Genomic DNA, 19543 nt, shown 5'->3' with positions numbered 1-19543 from the left:
GTGGCTTGACTTTGAAAGAAAAAAGAAAGGAATACAATGGAACTTTTAAAATTTGAACAATACTAACCCAGAAAGAATAAAATGGCACAGGAAATTAGAGAAATGATGAAAATGATGTACTCGTCATGGAAAACGGAAATAAGAGAAATAATTACAATGTTACATGGAGAATTGAAACCTGAGGACCCAAAAACTGAGATAGAGCATGTTCAAGCTGACAAGGAGAATTCATTCTTATGTTGCTGGAACCACTCATCCCCTGCCTAGGGTCTCTTTGAGCGTCTGTACTAAAACTCCAGCTATCAATGTTGAGGCTTTTTGCTGACTTGTAAGGACTGGCGTCCCTATTTGCTGGGAGGGGATGATAGAATTAACAACTTCCTCCTTGGCACTGTTGTACTTGCTCGTGGTCGCAATGGAGCAGGAGGCTGAGTGGTGTGCTGGTCCCGTGGCCACAAGGTGAGTCATATGTCAAGGCGTGCGTGGCCTGGCTGTGGGAGCTCTGAGGTAATCCGGTGCAGGGTGTGTGGGGTAGCCCCACCCCCTGCCTCACAGCAGTGGCACTGGCATGCCACGCAACCTCCTGCCCCATGATCCGCTTTCTGCCCAAAGAGGACACAGTAAACTCCACCAGTGGTGGTATTCAGCCGGTTCTATCTGGTTTGGGCAAACTGGTAGCGGCAGATGCAGGAGGCTCCGCCCACCTGCCTGGACATCTTCACATCCCGTTTTTGACCCTCTGCACACATGCAGAAGGTCCTGTGCATGCGCAGAGGTGTCGCGCGCAAGCTCACATTTGTGAACCGGTAGCAAAGGTAAGTCAATACCACCCCTGAACTCGACCCTAGTGATGATGGTGCCAATTACCATTGGGTTGTCTTCCCCTTCACTGTCACTTTCGAGCGCAACTGAGACCTTGGTCAGAGTTCCCTTCTCGCTGGATGGCGGGGTGAACTCTATGACCTCCACTCCTTTGCGACCACCTTCTTTCGGTCTTGGCAAGCTGTTCCCTTTCTTTGGTTGGACCTGAGGCTGGGGAGCAACCATTGGATGTGGATGCTCTGTGCCCTTCTTTGCTGCAGTGGAAACACCCGGTAGAGCTCTAGAATGATTACCCATCCTGGCAGGGGGTACGTCTCCTCTTCCTCCTATTGGGGTTCTTTGCCTTTCAGGAGTGCGGTGACCTCAGCTCTCTTGTCCCACATGCTCATGGAACTCCATTAGATCAATTTCCACTTCGCTGGCTAGATGACACCACAGTCGTAAGGTTCGCAGCATTCCCGGGGAAAGGCAAATGTGGTACACCTCCTTCCTTCCTTAGCCCCTCTCGAAAATGGGTGATCAACAGGCATTCAGGCAAGTCTCCCAAGTGGCTAGCCAGGTGGCAGAAGTCCTGGATGTACTCTGTTACCGTCTGCTTCCCTTGTTTAATGGTACACATACCAGGGGATCTTCAAAGTGCTCTTGTAAGGTTCTCATACAAGCGTCGAGGTTGATTATCTCTGAAGCGTCCTCATCATGTAATGACACCAACCACTGCGAGGTGTCTTCATCCAGGTTGACGGCAATGGCATAGACGTGGGCTACATCATCTGGATACATCACTCCATAGCGCTCCATGTGGTACCAAGCCTAGGCTAAGAAATGGGGTAGACACTTTGGTTGCTGTCAAGTATTTGCAAGCCATTGGCACATATATCATACAGACATTAGTGGAGGCAGGAAGTGCCCCCACCCCTATGTGGAGAGGAGGGGCTTACACTGAGTATAAAACCCCCTCTAACCTTTCCACCATGCTCTCTTTTACGTTTGTTCTCCATGAGACATGATCTTTGATAGGGGTAGTCACACACGCTGTGTGCCCCCTATCCTAATGGATATTAAGACAGCCTTTGTATATAGTTAATATGTTTTGTTATATGAATAAATACATTTATCACATTTATTCATGCATCTGCCTTTGGACTCTTCTATGCTCCTGGGTGTTTTCTACGATCCCAATTTCCACAGAATGGTAGCAGAGGGAATGGTAGCAGAACTCCACTCCAGGAGCTGTTGAAAAGGCGAGATGCCCTCCAAAATAACCTGTGAGAGAAGCTCCCCTGTTGTGACCAGAGGCCTTCAACGGAGGAGAACTTCACAGCAGCCCCAGACTGAATCAACGATGGAAAACATTGAAGGGGGTTTCCATCCTGCTACACCCTGGCAGCCAGAGGCCACCCAGATGCAGCAAGAGATCCCAGGGGCCGAGCCAAGCGATGCTGGAGAAGGCTTCTTCAGCACTGACGAAGAGGGGGCAGAAGGACCAGATGAAAGCCTGGACAGGCAAGTGGCTGAGATGTCAGAAGAGGAGTGCAGAGCAGCGCTCGCCTTCCTCCTGAAGACAAGGGCAGCAGCCAGAGAGAGGCCTGAGGAGGCAGCACCAGAGATGCCTGCCATCCCGGTAAGGACTCCCCTGCCTGATCTCTCCAAGATGGCGCCTGCCGCCAGAGAGACTGCCCCCCCACCCAGTTTCCCCGCCAAACAAAATGGCCACCAGGCCACTTCCGGAGGCAACTTCCTCCAAGATGGCTGCTCCCCTGGGCACTTTGCCAGAACCACGAGCCAGGCCCTCCCCAGCCCCACAGCCCAGGCCTACAACGCCAGCCAGTCAGTTCAGCCTTCCAGCGGCCCAGAGGACCACTCCGAGCCCACAAGGCCCTTGCCAGGCCCCGCCTGCCATGGCAAACATCAAAGAGGCCATAGAGGCCCTGGTCGCTGCCCTGCAACTAATGGAGCAACCACCCACCGGCCCCCCCGAGGCCCCAGACCCAGCTGCCCACTCAAGGAGGGCCCCAAAACCAACCTCCCACCCCCGGAGGAACCCAGATGGACCTGCAGCCTCCCACCCCCCACTGCAGAGGCGCTCACCATTCACTGAATGCTCCAGGGAGGCCCAGGCTGAGGCCTCCACACCTTTCCGGCCCTGCTGGGATGATCCGGAGCTGCAATCCTGCTCCTCTGATGGAGAAGAGGAGATCCAGAGACATTTCCAGGCCTACCCAGCCCATGGACCTCATCTGATGGGCCTCCAGTCTCCAGAAAGACCTCCAGGCCTTCTTCCCACTCCTCCAAGGCTTCCCCACCACATCGCTGATGTCCCGGCCTATTCTGAGGCTCCAGCCAGACCTGACTTCAGAGCTCAGAGAGGGAGATCGGAGCTCCAACAAGAAAAGGTTTTGGAGCATGCTCCATTTCCTGCACGTGCCCAGTTGCTTCAAACTACAGAAGGACTACAAAAAGGAGCCAGACCTAAGCAATCGATCCCAGGCTTAGGGATCCCAATGCCATTCACATCAGGATCTTTTCAGCCATTTGAACAACTCCCCATGCAGTTTAATGGCAATAATTTTGTAACTTTGCCAAATAATTTTGAAAAATTACATTTAAGTGGTCAGAATTTTAAAAAATGGTGTAAAGAGATTCAGATAATTCTCTTAAGAGAAAATACTCTGGACATGATCAAAAGACCACCCCCTTTACCTTGGAGCCCTAAAATTGAGTTCCTGCATAAAAGAGCTTACACAACCCTGTTAAGTTCTATAGACACAGCTCTGTATGCCAGTCTTTCAGATGGCCTCACAGCTCAGGAAGTTTGGACTGCCCTATATAATTTGTTCCATAGTGACAATATGGCTGCAACCAGCAGATTGTCAAGAATTTTCCACAACTATAAACTCAAACCTGGTGTCAAAATGGGGGAACATTTGGCAACGCTTAAAGCCATGAGGGATGAGCTTATACAGAGGGGGGAGCCTGTTTCTGAATCCACTTTAATTAGTGTGATGTTGAACTCCCTAGACAAATCCTGGAGTCCCTTTATTATTTCTCTAGAAGGGGTTTCTAGGGAACAAAGAAATATAGAATACTTTTCTGGCCGCTTTATTGAGGAAGATTTAAGACGCAGAGATGAGGAACAACAAGAAATGAAGGAGGCATATCACAGGCCTAGGCCTCAGAGGAGGCGCCAGGACACAAGTGAAAGGATTAATACCCTTCCCACCTGCTTTGACTGTGGTATACAAGGTCACTTTAAAAGGGAGTGCCCTCGCTCTAGGGCCAACACGGCTAGACTTAAGCACAGTAAAAATAAAAGAGGCCGTGGAAGAGGGGGAGGTGGTCATAAAGGATACCAATACTGTAGTGTCACTAGTGACAATCACACCTCCCAGGTAAAGGATGCTGAGGGACTGTGGCTTCTTGATTCAGGTGCATCAACGCATATAGCCAACACGAAGCAACGATTTAAGGTTTTACACCCACTCAAGTCCTCAGTAAAAGTTGCCACTGGGGACAAGGCAGAGGTAACTGGGGAAGGCGTGATCAATGTGCCTGGTATAGGAGATGTCACAGGGGCACTGTATGTTCCCTCAATCAAGAACAACCTTTTAAGCATCTTAAAATTGACTGAGGATAAAAATGTAAAACTGGTTTTTGAGAAGGGTGGAGGTTATGTTTCCGAAAATGGGAGTGTTGTTGGCGATATTGTAAAAATCAACAATTTGCCTTATTTTTCCCCAAAAGCACAGGTCAAAAGGCACAAGAAACCTAACAAGAGGGCTCAGGGAGCTAACGCCCAGATAGAGCAGAAAGCTTCTGTGCCAGCCCCCAGGTTGTCCAAACTCAAGGACCCTGGACCTAAAACCAATGAAGCTTTTAAACCAGCCCCTAAGACATCCAAAGCCATTAAGGCTGAGCCCATTAAGGTCACAACTCCTCAGCCAATCCTGAGGAACTCTAAGGTGACCTTTAATCCAGTGCCTACTCTCATTACTGAACAGACCAAAGCTTGTAATGGTAAGATACATAAGGTTGACAAAGTATGCATGGGTAAACCTTTACATTTGGATTGTGCTCATATATTACACCGCAGGCTCGGCCATGCCAGCTTCCCGGTTATTAAGAAAATGCAAGATTTTTCTGATGGGCTTAAGATAAAGAATTGTAATACCTATCTGGAATGTGCCATCTGTAAGGCAGCAAAATCTAAAACTGCTGCTATACCTAAGGTCTCTTCCCGTCGTGCAAGGTACCCTTATCAGCTGGTACACATGGATTTGGTTGGTCCTTTTAGACCCTCCCTTGGTAGGGGGCGTTATTTTTTAACAGTAGTAGATGATTACTCTCGTTATGGCCATGTATTTATTTTAAAGGACAAAACTGAAGTCTTTACCAACTTCAAATATCTTTACAACCAGATCCAAACACAACACAAGGTGTGCATCGCTCAGGTGCAGAGTGATAGGGGGACTGAGTTTACATCCAAGATTTTTGAAAAGTGGATGAAGGAGAGAGGTATCCTCCATTTTAAATCATCCCCTCGAACTCCGTCCGAGAATGGTATTTCAGAAAGGAGAAATGGAGTGCTGCAGAATGTCATGAACTGCCTACTTGCAGATGCTGACATGAGCCAAGTTTTTTGGGCAGAAGCGGTCAAAATGGCTAATTATCTAGTCAACAGGACGTGGAGTAGTGCCATTAACCAAACCCCATACTTCCTGGTCCATGGAAGGAAACCTAGTCTCTCACACTTGAGAATTTTTGGTTCCTATGCCTGGGTCCATATTCCCAAGCACCTCAGAAGAAAGGGGGGCAAGGCATCAAGGAGGCTCAGATTTATAGGTTATGCAACCGGCAGCAAGGCCTCTAGGTTTGTAGACAAAAATAACCTTGTCATTGTCTCTAGATCAGCTTCCTTTGAGGAGGGGTCAAATTGGTCAAAAATTCATTCCAATGAACCCGGTTATTCCCCTATTAGAAGCGACACTGAACAAGCAGCACCACCTGAAGAGGATGAACCAACAAACTCCAAGCAACTGACCAGCGAAGATCCAGATGGTGATGAATCCCTACCTGACTCTGACGATTCAGACAAGGAATCCCTGGGTGACTTCACACCTCCTGCCTCACCTAAACGACCATATCTTCGCAGCGCCTGGGACAGAGGCCCGCCCCATTTTGATTGGAAAGATACTTCCGGCAGCTCCAATTCTGACACTGATGCTCCGGATGACAATGATGATGGTGAGTGGCAATTTCCCAGACGGTCAAAACGCTCCAATAAAGGGGTGCCACCCAAAAGGTTGGACATTGGCTGTGTTGCCTCGGTCAACAGCGTTACCATGGCCCCTAAAACGTACTCAGATGTCCTCCAGCTTCCCGAGGAAGAACAGCGCAGGTGGAGGGTGGCAATGGAGCGGGAAATGGACAGTCTCAAAAAATTGAAAGTCTTCATCCCCATGGAAGTCCCCAAAAAGAGGAAAGCAATTGGCACCCGTTGGGTCTACAAGGTCAAGCCAATGCCCAACAACAAACTCCTCTATAAGGCCCGGCTGGTAGCACAAGGCTACGCACAGCGCTACTTGCAGGACTTTGATGAAACATACTCCCCCACCGTGAGAGCGGAAAGTGTGAGGGCTGCTTTGGTCACCGCAGCAGCACATGGGGAACACATTTTTCAATTTGATGTGCAAACTGCTTATTTACACGCACATCTAAAACAAGAAATTTACGTCAGAGGTGCCCCCGGATTTCAACGGCAGGAAGGCCACACCTGGCTTCTGAAGAAAAGTTTGTACGGCCTCAAACAATCAGGCAGACTGTGGTACAAATGCCTGACCAAAACTCTCAAATCACTGGGTTTCCATCCATCTCCAGCTGATAAATGTACCTTCACAAGGGATACCAAAGGGGGGCTGGAGAAAGTCCTAGTGTATGTCGATGATCTTTTATATATAGGGCCTGACAAGGGGGGAAGTATTATATTTGCCAGGACCCTACAAAAAAAGTTCACTCTAAAGTCTTTAGGATATGTGGACAAGTACCTAGGCGTACAAATCATCACTACACCAAAAGGTTTTGCTCTCTCACAAAAGGAAAAGATAGAGGAACTCTTGGTGAAATGTAAAATGGAAGATAGCAAGCCAACGGCTATCCCAATGCAGACCGACTATTATGGATTGGCACACAAGGATAGCCCAGAGTTCCAAAATAATACTCTATTTAGGTCAGTGATTGGCTCATTACTATATATAAGTAACTGGAGCCGTCCAGATATTGCCCTGGCCGTAAACCTGCTATCTAGACAAGTGGAACATCCTACCCAGTTCCACTGGTTAGCCATTAAAAAGCTATTAAGGTATCTCAAGACCACAGCAGATTACGTGCTTCGCTTGGAACCTGAGAATAGAGACAAGGCCCAATTAAAATGCTTCGCGGATGCGGACTGGGCTGGAGATACCAAGACACGTAGGAGTACTTCGGGCTTCTTGGTACTATTAAATGAGGCACCCATCCATTGGCATGTGGGGCAACAGAAATTTGTTTCGTGCTCCACCGCTGAGGCCGAATATGCATGCTTATCAGAGGCAGGGAACGATCTGATATGGTTTGATGCCTTAATTTCTAGCATCTGGACACCACCGACTTTGCCCATCCAAATTATAGAAGACAACACCGGGGCCATAGGCATTGCCAAAGCCTATGCGGTGGGAAAAAGGTCCAGACATATCGACATCCGCTATCAAAATGTTAGGCAACTAGTAGAGATGGGGTTTATATCTTTATCACATTGTCAGACCAAATATCAAACAGCTGATATTTTCACAAAACCTCTACCAGCAGATAGGCACAAAGATCTGTGTAAAAAGTTATGTCTCACAGGGTAAAATCTGTTGTGCATTGCATTTGTATGTTTGCATGCCATTGGCTCGCAAGGAGGGGAACTGTCAAGTATTTGCAAGCCATTGGCACATATATCATACAGACATTAGTGGAGGCAGGAAGTGCCCCCACCCCTATGTGGAGAGGAGGGGCTTACACTGAGTATAAAACCCCCTCTAACCTTTCCACCATGCTCTCTTTTACGTTTGTTCTCCATGAGACATGATCTTTGATAGGGGTAGTCACACACGCTGTGTGCCCCCTATCCTAATGGATATTAAGACAGCCTTTGTATATAGTTAATATGTTTTGTTATATGAATAAATACATTTATCACATTTATTCATGCATCTGCCTTTGGACTCTTCTATGCTCCTGGGTGTTTTCTACGATCCCAATTTCCACAGTTGCCCATCAAAATGGGCCACAAAGGGAGGTGGCTGTGCTGCCTTACTCACCCACACGTATACGTCAGTGTTGGTTTAGAGCAGGGGTGTCAAACTCAAGGCCCGCAGGCCAGATCTGGCCTGCGAGGTGGTTAGATCTGGCCTGCGGGGCCACCCTGGAAACAGCAAAGAACCAGCTCACAGCGCCTCGACCCAGCCCACTTTGGAATCTGGCAGACACCTGTTGCATTGCAACTGTCGTCTGTACCTGGATGCGGGTTTGGGTGAGCATGGCGACATCATAGTCATCAAAATCCTTGTGAAACTCGCGATCTGTGTGCAAATAAATATTTTGTTGTAAAGAAATAAATAAAAATTAAAAAAAAAATCCTTGTGAAACGGCTACTGTTGAGGATGTCCCATGTACAGATATTCTTGTTTGTGAAATTGCAAAACTTTTAGGATACTATAATTACATGCCATCATATTTAGTTCCCTGTAATACAGATTTTATTACAAATAAGCTCAGTGACTGTGGTGTGTTATATAAAATTGGTGAAGAGGTTGTAGAAAAAATGCTTTTAAAAGCCTCTGACGATCCCAGCTGAGCTGCATGATCATCAGAGGCTTTTTTTTTTACTTTTAAAAGCATTTTTTAGCCGAAGAGGTTGTAGAAAAAATGCTTTTAGGTTCTTTTCAAAAGGCAACTGGACTTTCTTGCTTTTTTTCCCCTTGAAAACATTTTACTTCTCATCCAAGAAGCTTCTTCAGTTATGGCTGAATGGTGGGGAATGGAAGGATTTATATTCCTTAGCAGTCATCTAGTTGTTAGCACTCTGAAGGTCGGTCATTAGCTATCTGAGAGTCATTGAGACCACTTGGGGGGTTTATCTGTACCCTCAGGGTCACCTGAATCATAGTGCAAATGAGTGTGGAACCTTATTGGGACTGCTGAGAGGACTGTGTTGTAGACGGGGAATAGGTGGTGTTGTATCCCTCCCCCTCTGTTGAGAGCAGGCTGTTTAATTTTAATATAGATGGCCTCTTTGACTGCTCTTTCAAACCAGTGGCTCTCTATGTCCAGAATGTGGACTTTGCTGTCTTTGAAAGTGTGACTTTTGTCTTTCAAATGGAGATGGACTGTTGAATCTTGTCAGTAGCATCAACTCAGTCACTTACAACATTGCAAAACATCTAACCACTGTATTAGCTCCTCTGGTCGGCAACAGCATCCATCACTTCCACAACTCACAGCAGGACAAGATTCAGCAATCCATTTTGTTATGTATCTAATTTTGGAGGGAAATTAGAGCGGGAAAAATCTGAATGCTCATTGGTTAAGACACTTGGAGAGTAGCTATATAAGGAGAGTGGTTGAACTGCAAAGTTGATGGATTCTCACTGTACATTAAAGAGTTGTTGTTCACTTCGACCTGGCTCCTGGCTCCTCACTCGCCCGATCTAACACTGACGACGAGGATGGGATTGAGGTAGACAGGTTGCGCAAATAAGAGCTGACAACAGAATCCAGCCAGGCGGGAAAGTCTGCACAAGCCGAGCACAGCAGAGAAATGTCCGCCTTCGCACTGCCAACGCCGTTCGATCCCGCAAAAGAGAAGTGGGGATAGTACATGATGTGGTTTGAATGTTTCCTCGAAGCAAATGACCTCCAAGGGCTGTCCGACAATCGGAAGCAAGCCCTCTTTTTGAGTCACTGTGGCCCCGAAATGTTTGACACAGCCGAATCGCTGTCAGAGCCAACACCGGTGCAGTCTGTACCATGGCAGGTCCTGCAGACCACGTTGAGGACGCACTATGCCCCTGTGCCGTCCAAATTCATTCAGCACTATGAGTTCTGGCAAAGACCCACAGTGTCAGCATCAGCTTTCCTGCTTTAGCTGCCATAAGAAACGGGGAGGGATTAGGTATGGAGCAAAGGGGGGGAAGAGAGCAGGAGGGGGTTTGTCTTTGTAGGAGGGGACTTCGTGGGAATCGAAACTGGATTTCAGAAGGGGATGAGCGACCAACTGTCTCGACATTCCTGATGGATGACGCTGCCAGACGTGTTGCCACCTGACCTTTGGAAGACCTTTAGATTGGCTGAGAAAATATAAACACGAGGGGGGGAAGAAGCTTAGTAGATGCATTTCGCGCGTTTTGGTCACTTCCAGCTTTTCACTGGGATGTTAATCTTTTCATATTCAGTAAAAGTACCAAATTCTTCAAAATGCTTGAGTTTGGGGTTTTCTTTCCTGGATACTGAAGGAAGCATACCTGACATTAAGCTGGAAGTCACCTCAGTCATCCCGGACAAAACCCGAGGGGACTGAAAATCCAAAGTATGTCAGATCGAGGGAGTGATGACGAAGGGAAGATGGGGGCAGCGAGTTCAACCACCCTCCAGTCGGAAAGAGAAACTACAGAATGGCTGGAAAAACTCCGTTTGGAACCGGAGGAAGCTAGATGGTCCAAAGGTGTGGGCAGACTGCCGGACTGGGGGGAGAATCCCCGGGGAGTGACGACTTCCAGACCCCGAAAAAGGGAGGCAGTGTGGATGCAACAGCAGAAGGAACGTCTCATGATAGATCAAGCCTTGCAGCTTATCCGTGATGTGGAAGAAAGCAGAAAAAACCGTGAGTCTTTTGAAACTCCTGTGGAGAAGGGGGAAGCAGACCCCAGGGGGGAGGCCGAAGAGACAGCCTGCGGGGGAGAGGAAGAGTTTGAGGAGGGAACATCCCAGGCTTCGGCAGCTCGAGGAAGAGATGCAGCCGGCCAGAGAACCCCAGCCCTGCAGGCCCCCCCCCCGCAGACGTAAAAAGCCAAAAATCCCCCCCCCTTCCTGGAAAGTTTGATGGAAATCCTAAAACCTTGGGATTTTTCCTGACCCAAGTGTGGAACCACATGCAGGATTGGGGGGAGGACTACGAAACAGATGCGGCTAAAGTCAGAAGTGTTGCAAATGCCCTAGAGGGAGTGGCGGCTGAGTGGATGGTAGTTCTCCACAATAACAACTCCCTCCTGCTGAGAAATTACAACCAGTTCATGAGGGCCCTTAGAAGACGTTTTGAAGACCATTTAGCTGAACGAAAGGCGAGACTCAGAATGAAGAGCATTCAGCAGGGCCGGAGGCCGGTGGCAGAGTATATCCAAGAGTTTCGTGAACTGGCACCTTATATGACAGGCTGGTCAGAAATGGCGCTTTTGGAGAGCTTCAAGGATGGATTGAATGATGAGATATATCGAGATTACAGGAGCATGGGGGTCCCCGATGATTTGGATAGATGGTACATAGTAGCTGAGGATGTGGAGATCGAGCTGAAACGGAGCGAACTCCGAGGAAGGCGGATGGGGGACCAGTCATCCTCTCTCTACCGTAAGGGGGCGGCCAAGATGACTGGCGGGAAGACCGAATTCAAACCCAAGTCAAAGCCCTTCACCTGTTTCAAATGTGGGAAGGAGGGTCACCGGGCGGCCGAATGTTTCTCCAAACCACCGCCAAAAGCCACCGGGGCCAGCCAAAAGAAAAGCGATAAAATACCCGCCAAAACCCGCGGCACCGCCCTGAAAGGAGAAGTCGTTGAGTTCACTCCCCGGAACCAGCGTGAGTTGGGAACTCCGACCAACGATGACGACAGCGAGACAGACTCCGACTCGGACACCGATGAACGGGTGAGTCACACGGAAGAACCCTTACTCATCCCCGTAGAAGTAAGGGTGCCCTCCACAGGAACTCACGCGCAATTGTTAGCCCTGTTGGACTCGGGATGCACTAGGTGCATAATTAGCCCCAAAGTAGTGGAGGAAATGGGACTGAGACTGAAAACTTTAAAAAGACCCATTGCATTTTGTCAATTAGATGGGTCGATCGCAGGGGGGGGCCCAGCTAGTTTTATGACCGAACCCCTTGAACTACAGTTGGGGAATCATATAGAAAAGCTCAGCTTTATCGTAGCACCTGGCATGGAAAGGCCCCTAATTCTAGGACTGCCTTGGCTTCGTAAATGGAACCCACGAGTAAATTGGAAAACGGGGGTCCTGCGCATCCGTACAGCAGAACCACCTCCGGAAAAGGAAGGCCCCTCCCTAAGGGACGACGTAAGACCAGAAGGGGCAGCAGTAGCCATTAACTATATTGAGGGAGAAGAGAAAATTCCAAAGGAATATTGGGACCTCAAGGAAGTGTTTAGTGAAAAAGCGTCTGATAATCTGCCTCCCCACAGGGCCACTGACTGCACCATTGAAATACTCCCAGGGGTGAAGCTTCCCAAACCACAAATATACCCCATGACACCTCGAGAATTGGAGGAATTGCGGAATTTTATTGACAAAAACTTAGAACGGGGATTTATCGAACGAGCCAAACCCAAGGTAGCAGCGCCAGTAATGTTCCGCGAAAAGAAAGATGGATCCTTCAGATTAGTTGTTGATTATAGAAACATGAACGCCATTTGCGTGGAAAATGTCTATCCCCTCCCACTTATGAAGGACATGTTGGCCCATTTAGGAAAGGGAAAATTTTTTACCAAACTTGATTTAAGAGAGGCATACTACCGAGTGAGAATAAAAGAGGGAGATGAATGGAAGACAGCATTTAATTGCCCACTGGGGTGTTTCCAATTTAGAGTACTCCCTTTTGGACTACAGGGGGCCCCGGCCGTATTCATGCAGTTGATCAACGAAGTGTTGCATGAGCATCTATATAAGGGGGTGTTGGTCTATTTGGACGATATTCTAATTTATTCTGACAACATGGCCGACCATATAAGATTGGTTCGAGCGGTCTTGAATAAACTCAGAGCAGCTGAACTCTATGCTAAACTTTCTAAATGTGAATTCCATCAAGACAAAATCGACTATCTTGGATATCGTATATCGCATGAGGGAATAGAGATGGACCCGGAAAAGGTCCGGGCAGTGATGGAATGGGCCGCACCACGCACCCGTAAACAGTTACAGAGTTTCTTAGGGTTTGCTAACTTTTATAGACAATTTATCCCCTCTTTCGCAAAAATCGCACTGCCAATTACAAACTTGCTCAAAACCAAAGGGGAAATAAAACCCAAACCCTCGAAACCACTAGAATGGACTATGGACTGTCAGGCCGCTTTCGAAAAACTGAAACGGTTGTTTGCAGCTGAACCTGTGCTCAAACACCCCGACATAGAACAACCTTTTGTAATACAAGCGGATGCTAGCGACGTTGCCGTAGGAGCGATACTCTTGCAAAAGAATGAGAATGGAATATTACAACCTTGTGCTTACACATCCCGTAAACTATCTGAAACAGAAAGAAGATGGGCCATATGGGAGAAGGAAGCGTTTGCAGTTAGATGGGCGCTGTTAACATGGAGACAATTTTTAGAAGGGGCAAAACATCCTTTCGAGGTGTGGACTGACCATAAGAATCTAGAAGCATTAAAAACACCACGCAAATTGTCACCCAAACAGGCACGCTGGGCCCAACATTTCAAGCGTTTCAATTTCACTTTACGTTACCTTCCTGGGGGAAAAAATTTCATGGCAGACGCACTTTCCAGATTACCACAGTACAACAGCATAAAGAAGGAACTGGTTCAACCAATGCTCCCCTTAACGCAATTGGCAACACCTGTCACTACCAGAGCGCAGAGTAAAACCGATCCAGAACTCTCAGGAGATTTACTCGAAAAGTTACGAGAAGCACTAAAAGCTGACGAGTGGTTTAAAATCCACTCGAATGAATGCACACTTCGCGATGGACTAGCTTGGGTTGGATCAAAATTGTATGTTCCGGCCACATTAAGACCAACCGTATTGCAATATGCGCATGATGCCAAAGCCGCAGGACACTTTGCGTTTGTCAAAACTTTACATCTTGTTAAGAGGCAGTTTTGGTGGCCTGCACTAAAAAAGGACATACAGGCATATGTGGCTAGCTGTCCAGTATGTGCCTCGGCTAAAAGACCTCCAGGAAAATCCCCTGGATTACTGCAAAGTGTGGCTAGACCGAACGCCCCATGGAAGGAAATATCTATGGATTTTGTGGTGGACTTACCCGACAGTGAGGGCTGCACTGTCATTTGGGTAGTAACTGATTTGTTTTCCAAACAAGTACATTTCATACCTTGCTCAAAGATCCCTTCAGCAAAAACCCTCGCAAAATTATTTATTCGGCAGATTTACCGACTACATGGGTCTCCGAAAAGAATAATTTCTGATAGGGGTGTGCAATTTACTTCCAGGTTCTGGAGAGAATTTTTAAGATTGATAGGCTCCGCACAGGGGTTGAGTTCCAGTCACCACCCTCAGACAAATGGTGCTTGTGAAAGAACCAATGGGGTGCTCGAACAATACCTTAGGTGTTACGTGAATTACCAGCAGGACAATTGGGTAGACTTGTTGCCATTTGCAGAAGTGGCGTATAACAATTCTGTGCATAGTAGCACCGGATTCACCCCTTTTAAGGTTGCATCGGGCCAGGATTTTGTACCCATTCCCGAGTTACCTCAAGATGATCCCCAAAATCCCTCTTTGATAGATTGGATGGAACAATTAAGGAGCACCTGGACAGTGACTCGGAAGGCATTAGATGAGGCACACCGAGCTCATAAGGCACAAGCCGATAAGAAAAGGTCCCCAGCTCACATTTACAAAGTGGGGGATAAAGTCTATTTGTCTACCAAATACTTACAAACCACCCAGAGGTCAAAAAAGCTGGGGCCTAAGTATGTAGGACCATTCCGGGTGATTAGACTGATAAATCCAGTGACAGTTGAATTAGAATTACCAAAAACCTTGAGACGGATACATCCTGTATTTCATGTTAGTTTATTGAAACCTGAACACTCATCTCCCCTAAGGGTTGATCATAGCAACCCCCCAATTCCCATCCTCATAGAAGGGGAGCAACATTTTGAGGTTAAGGAAATCTTGGACTCTAGAAAACACCATGGTAAAGTCCAATATCTGATTGCCTGGAAACATTTTCCACTATCTCAGGCTGAATGGGTGAATAAACGGGATGTCCGAGCTCCCAAGAAAGTACAACAGTTCTATGCCAAATACCCTGATAAACCTTGATCATTGTATATATTCTGTTTCTCTTTCTCTTTTTCCTTTTAATTAGGACTAACGTCTCTTCTGCAAGAGGGGCCGAATGTCAGCATCAGCTTTCCTGCTTTAGCTGCCATAAGAAACGGGGAGGGATTAGGTATGGAGCAAAGGGGGGGAAGAGAGCAGGAGGGGGTTTGTCTTTGTAGGAGGGGACTTCGTGGGAATCGAAACTGGATTTCAGAAGGGGATGAGCGACCAACTGTCTCAACATTCCTGATGGATGACGCTGCCAGACGTGTTGCCACCTGACCTTTGGAAGACCTTTAGATTGGCTGAGAAAATATAAACACGAGGGGGGGAAGAAGCTTAGTAGATGCATTTCGCGCGTTTTGGTCACTTCCAGCTTTTCACTGGGATGTTAATCTTTTCATATTCAGTAAAAGTACCAAATTCTTCAAAATGCTTGAGTTTGGGGTTTTCTTTCCTGGATACTGAAGGAAGCATACCTGACATACAGAGGGACGGCGAGCTGATAAATACATACATGGCAGTGTTACGCAAGGCCGCCATGCACTGCAAGTACCGCGATCTATATGATGTTCTCCTAGAGCAACTAATCTGTGAAGTCTGGGACATTCGCCTCCAGAGGCGACTGCTGGCCAAGACAAACCTCACCCTGCACATTGCCCTAGACAAAGCCAGAGTGCATGAATCATCTAACAAGGCAGCAGAATCCCTGCAGTGACCGGTGCCACCCCAGGCGGCACAAAAGTCTATCCCTGTCCACAGGGAATCAGCCCTGACTGATAGCGATAAAGAAGGCAATGGGGACGTCTTCAAAACTGACAGAAATAAGAGGGATGATGATGGCCGGAAAGAGAGTTCTGCTAGTTGTGGGGGATTCCATCAGAGACAGATGTGCCGCTTCAAAGATGCCATTTGCAGGCGCTGTGACAAAAAGGGACATTTGGCGCGGGTGTGCAGGGCGAGTCAACCATCCAGTCACAAACAGAGAGCATTCGCCAATCAAGCTGGTCAGTCGCGACCTCATAAGAAGGACGGAAACGTCCAACAAAAACGAGGCGCCTATTCCAAAACACCCGAGACATTCCAGACCCGCATCAGCCAAGCTACAACGTCCCCGGAGAAAAAGCTGCATGTAACCGTTGAAATTGAGGGATCACCATGCCAAATGGAAATAGACACTGGCTCATCCATTACCATCATGTCCTGGGCCGAGCTAAAAGCGGCAATTCCGGACATCAAGAAACATCAGCTGAAACACCAGCGCCTAAGGCTGAACGACTACCAAGGAAATTGCATTCCCGTTGAAGGCTGTGGGATGTTCCAGGTGAAATTCGGCCATTTCAACAAGCGGCTACCAATCACCGTGGTCAGTGGACGTCTACCAAGCCTCCTAGGACTCGACTGGTTCAAAGCCCTGGGCATGGGGGTCACTGGGATCCACTCCACCAACGGCGGCCTGACGGACTACCTGCTCCGCGAATTCCAGGATGTTTTTGACGACCGCCTTGGCAAGTATGTGGGGAACCCTATTTCTTTTAACCTGAACCCTAATATAGCCCCCATTAGAATGAAGGCGAGGAGAGTGCCATTTGCACTAAAGCCTAAAATAGACCAGGAGTTGGATAAGCTCATACGGCAGGGCATTCTAATACCGGTCGACCAGTGGTGGGTTCCTCCCGGTTCCGCCCGGTTCCGCCGAGCCGGTAGCAGTGACAATATGACATCACCGAACCGGTTCTGGCCCCCTGCCCCCACTGCCCCCCGCGTTACTCTTACCTTTTATTTGGCCCCATCCCTAATCTATTGCTGCCTCCTGAGTCCCAGCTGATCAGCTAGAGGGGAAAAAACTGTTTAAACCCTTGCCGCTGAGCTTCAAAGGGCCGCCCTACAGCTGATCAGTGTTAAAAGAAAACAAATGAGTAGACCAGTGGTTCTCAAACTGGGTGGTGGGATGCCTTAGGGGGGTGCTAGAGGCAAAAGGGGGCGGCAGGGGGGTGCTAAGTGGCAAGGAGGGTGGCCCCCACCCTTTGGCCTGTGCAGTTACCTCCTTGCAAGCAAACAGCAAGAAAAAACAACTCCTTTCAGCTTCAGCATAGGCTAATTAGCCCGTTGATTAGATCGGCCTCCCGACTCTCAGCTGATTTGCTCTCAGCTCTTTTGCGCAGGGCTCTGCTGCTTGCTGCAAAGAGCTAAATTGCTGGAGCAGATTTTTTTTTTCTCCTTGTGCAAATCAAGCTGAAAACGAAACTGAAAGTAAAGCAGGCTGTTGGCTTTGCTGTTTGCTGCAACGTTGGAAAATTAGGCAGAGGCAGATTTCTTTTCTTTTTCCTCACCAAAAAAGGTAGGTGCAAACAATGGGAAATTTAGGGCAAAAGAGGAGAGTTCAAGATTTTAAAATGCAAAAGAAAAAAAGCTCTATTTAACTAGGGAATTGTAATAATTGAGATACTATTAATTGTATATTGTGTTGAAAGCAGAAATGGTTAAGTTGTGGTTTGGAGGAATATATGGGGGAAATTATTTGGTTTATTATTATTGGTAAATATAATTAATTGATTTGTAAGAAATTGGATTGCATGGAAATAATTGGAATATTCATGTTCATATTGATTAATATACAAAAAAGATATAACTAATTGATTTATATTAAAATGTTGAATTTGTATTAAACAACTGTAATATTACATAATTAACCAATGTGAGGATGGATATAAAAATAAATGACAATGGGAAGGGGTATAATATAGAATAGAAGGGAAAAATTGAATTTGATTAAGATTAGAGATGAGGATGAAGGGTAATATTGTTTTTTTTTAAAAAATAGATGAGGAATAAATATGGCAAAAAGGAAATATAGAAATTGTAAATTTAATTGAAATAACTAAACACTGTTTAAATTTGTGAACCGGCCAAATACTCTGTTCAAAGAAAATACATTGTATGTTTGTATGTGTGTTTCTAATTATTGCTATTTATTCATATTTGTTCTCTTTTATCTTAATATCTTTATATTTGTTTGGGGTTGCCTTTCTTCCATTTCCTCTTTTTTATTGTACAGCAACCTTTCTCCTCAAACCTACCACCTCTCTCTTTTCTTTCCTTCTTACCTTCTCTCCCCCCCTTCTTCTCCTCCCTACTTCCTCTTCCTTTTTCCTTCTCCTCCTCTCTTCCTCCCTCTCTTACTGTTGTAGCGCGGGAATAACGAGAGGCACAAGCAAGCTAGTGACAACAGCTCTTTAATTCAGGGTGAGACTTCAGCAAAGAAACACAGGAAACAGCCCTTCTTATATACAGTTCAGAAACAACCATTAACCAATCACAAGCATACTTGCATTTGAATTTCCCGCACAAAATAGATACATACATAACACCCCTCTATTCCCAGAAGGCACTTATCCTATCTATTTACATATTTACATACAAAATCACGCAGGTGACCAGGGCGTGACTTCACTCTGGTTGATCTGCACAGTTCAGTTGTTGGTGAGGCGTCGAGCCGGTCAGAGGGACCTCCCGTCTCTCCTGGCTCCGCCAATGGAACCTCCTGGATTTCTCCAGAGGCATGGCCATCCCCGGCTGGGAGTGTCAACTCCTTGAGGTGGCGCTGGAGCCCAGGTTTACCCGATAAGTAATCCAGTTTATTTGGGCTTGAGATAGCTGTTTCGGGGAAACTTTGGAAGTTAGGTTTGACAATATCAGGACTTTCACAGGCTTCACAATTCAAACGTTTACGCAATTGATCTATATGCCTTCTCCAAATTTTACCTTTCCCTACGTCCACTGTGTATGATTTCGGCCCGGTGATTCCAACAATAATTCCCCCTATCCATAGTGGCCCGCTAGCATAATTCCTTGCGAATACCGGGGTCCCAATTTGGAATTGTCTTAATCCTCCCTCTTCCCCCTTGAAGTTATCTTGGGAATAGTTCGGATGTAAGCAGTTGAGAGTACACCTAAATTTCCGACCCATTAAAAGTTCTGCTGGACTGCGCCCTGTGGCAGGGCACGGGGTTGCATGCTGTATTGCCAAGAATTGATCAATCCTGGCCTGCCAGTCCCCCGCATCGAGTCGGGACAGGGCTTCTTTGGTCGTTCGTACGAATCTCTCTACAAGGCCATTAGAAGCCAGATGGAACGGGGCTGATAATGCGTGTCTTATTCCTAACTCAGCCAGGTAGCTTTCAAACTGTGTTGCTGTGAATTGGGGCCCGTTATCAGATACCAGGGTGTCCGGTAACCCATGGGTTGCGAATAGCTTCCTGAGGACCTTGATTACCGCCTCGGAAGTGGTTGATGGCATTAAAGCTATTTCCAGCCATTTAGAAAAGGCGTCGACAATTATTAGAAAACTCTGCCAGTGGAATGGCCCTGCAAAATCTATATGAATCCTCCCCCAT

Source organism: Pituophis catenifer, unplaced genomic scaffold (assembly GCF_029215685.1).
Source record: "Pituophis catenifer annectens isolate HBS135680 unplaced genomic scaffold, rPitCat1.0.hap2 SCAF_5, whole genome shotgun sequence".
NCBI classification, from domain to species: Eukaryota; Metazoa; Chordata; class Lepidosauria; order Squamata; family Colubridae; genus Pituophis; species Pituophis catenifer.
The sequence above is the reverse complement of the archived record's forward strand: the minus strand, read 5'-3'. Positions refer to the sequence as shown.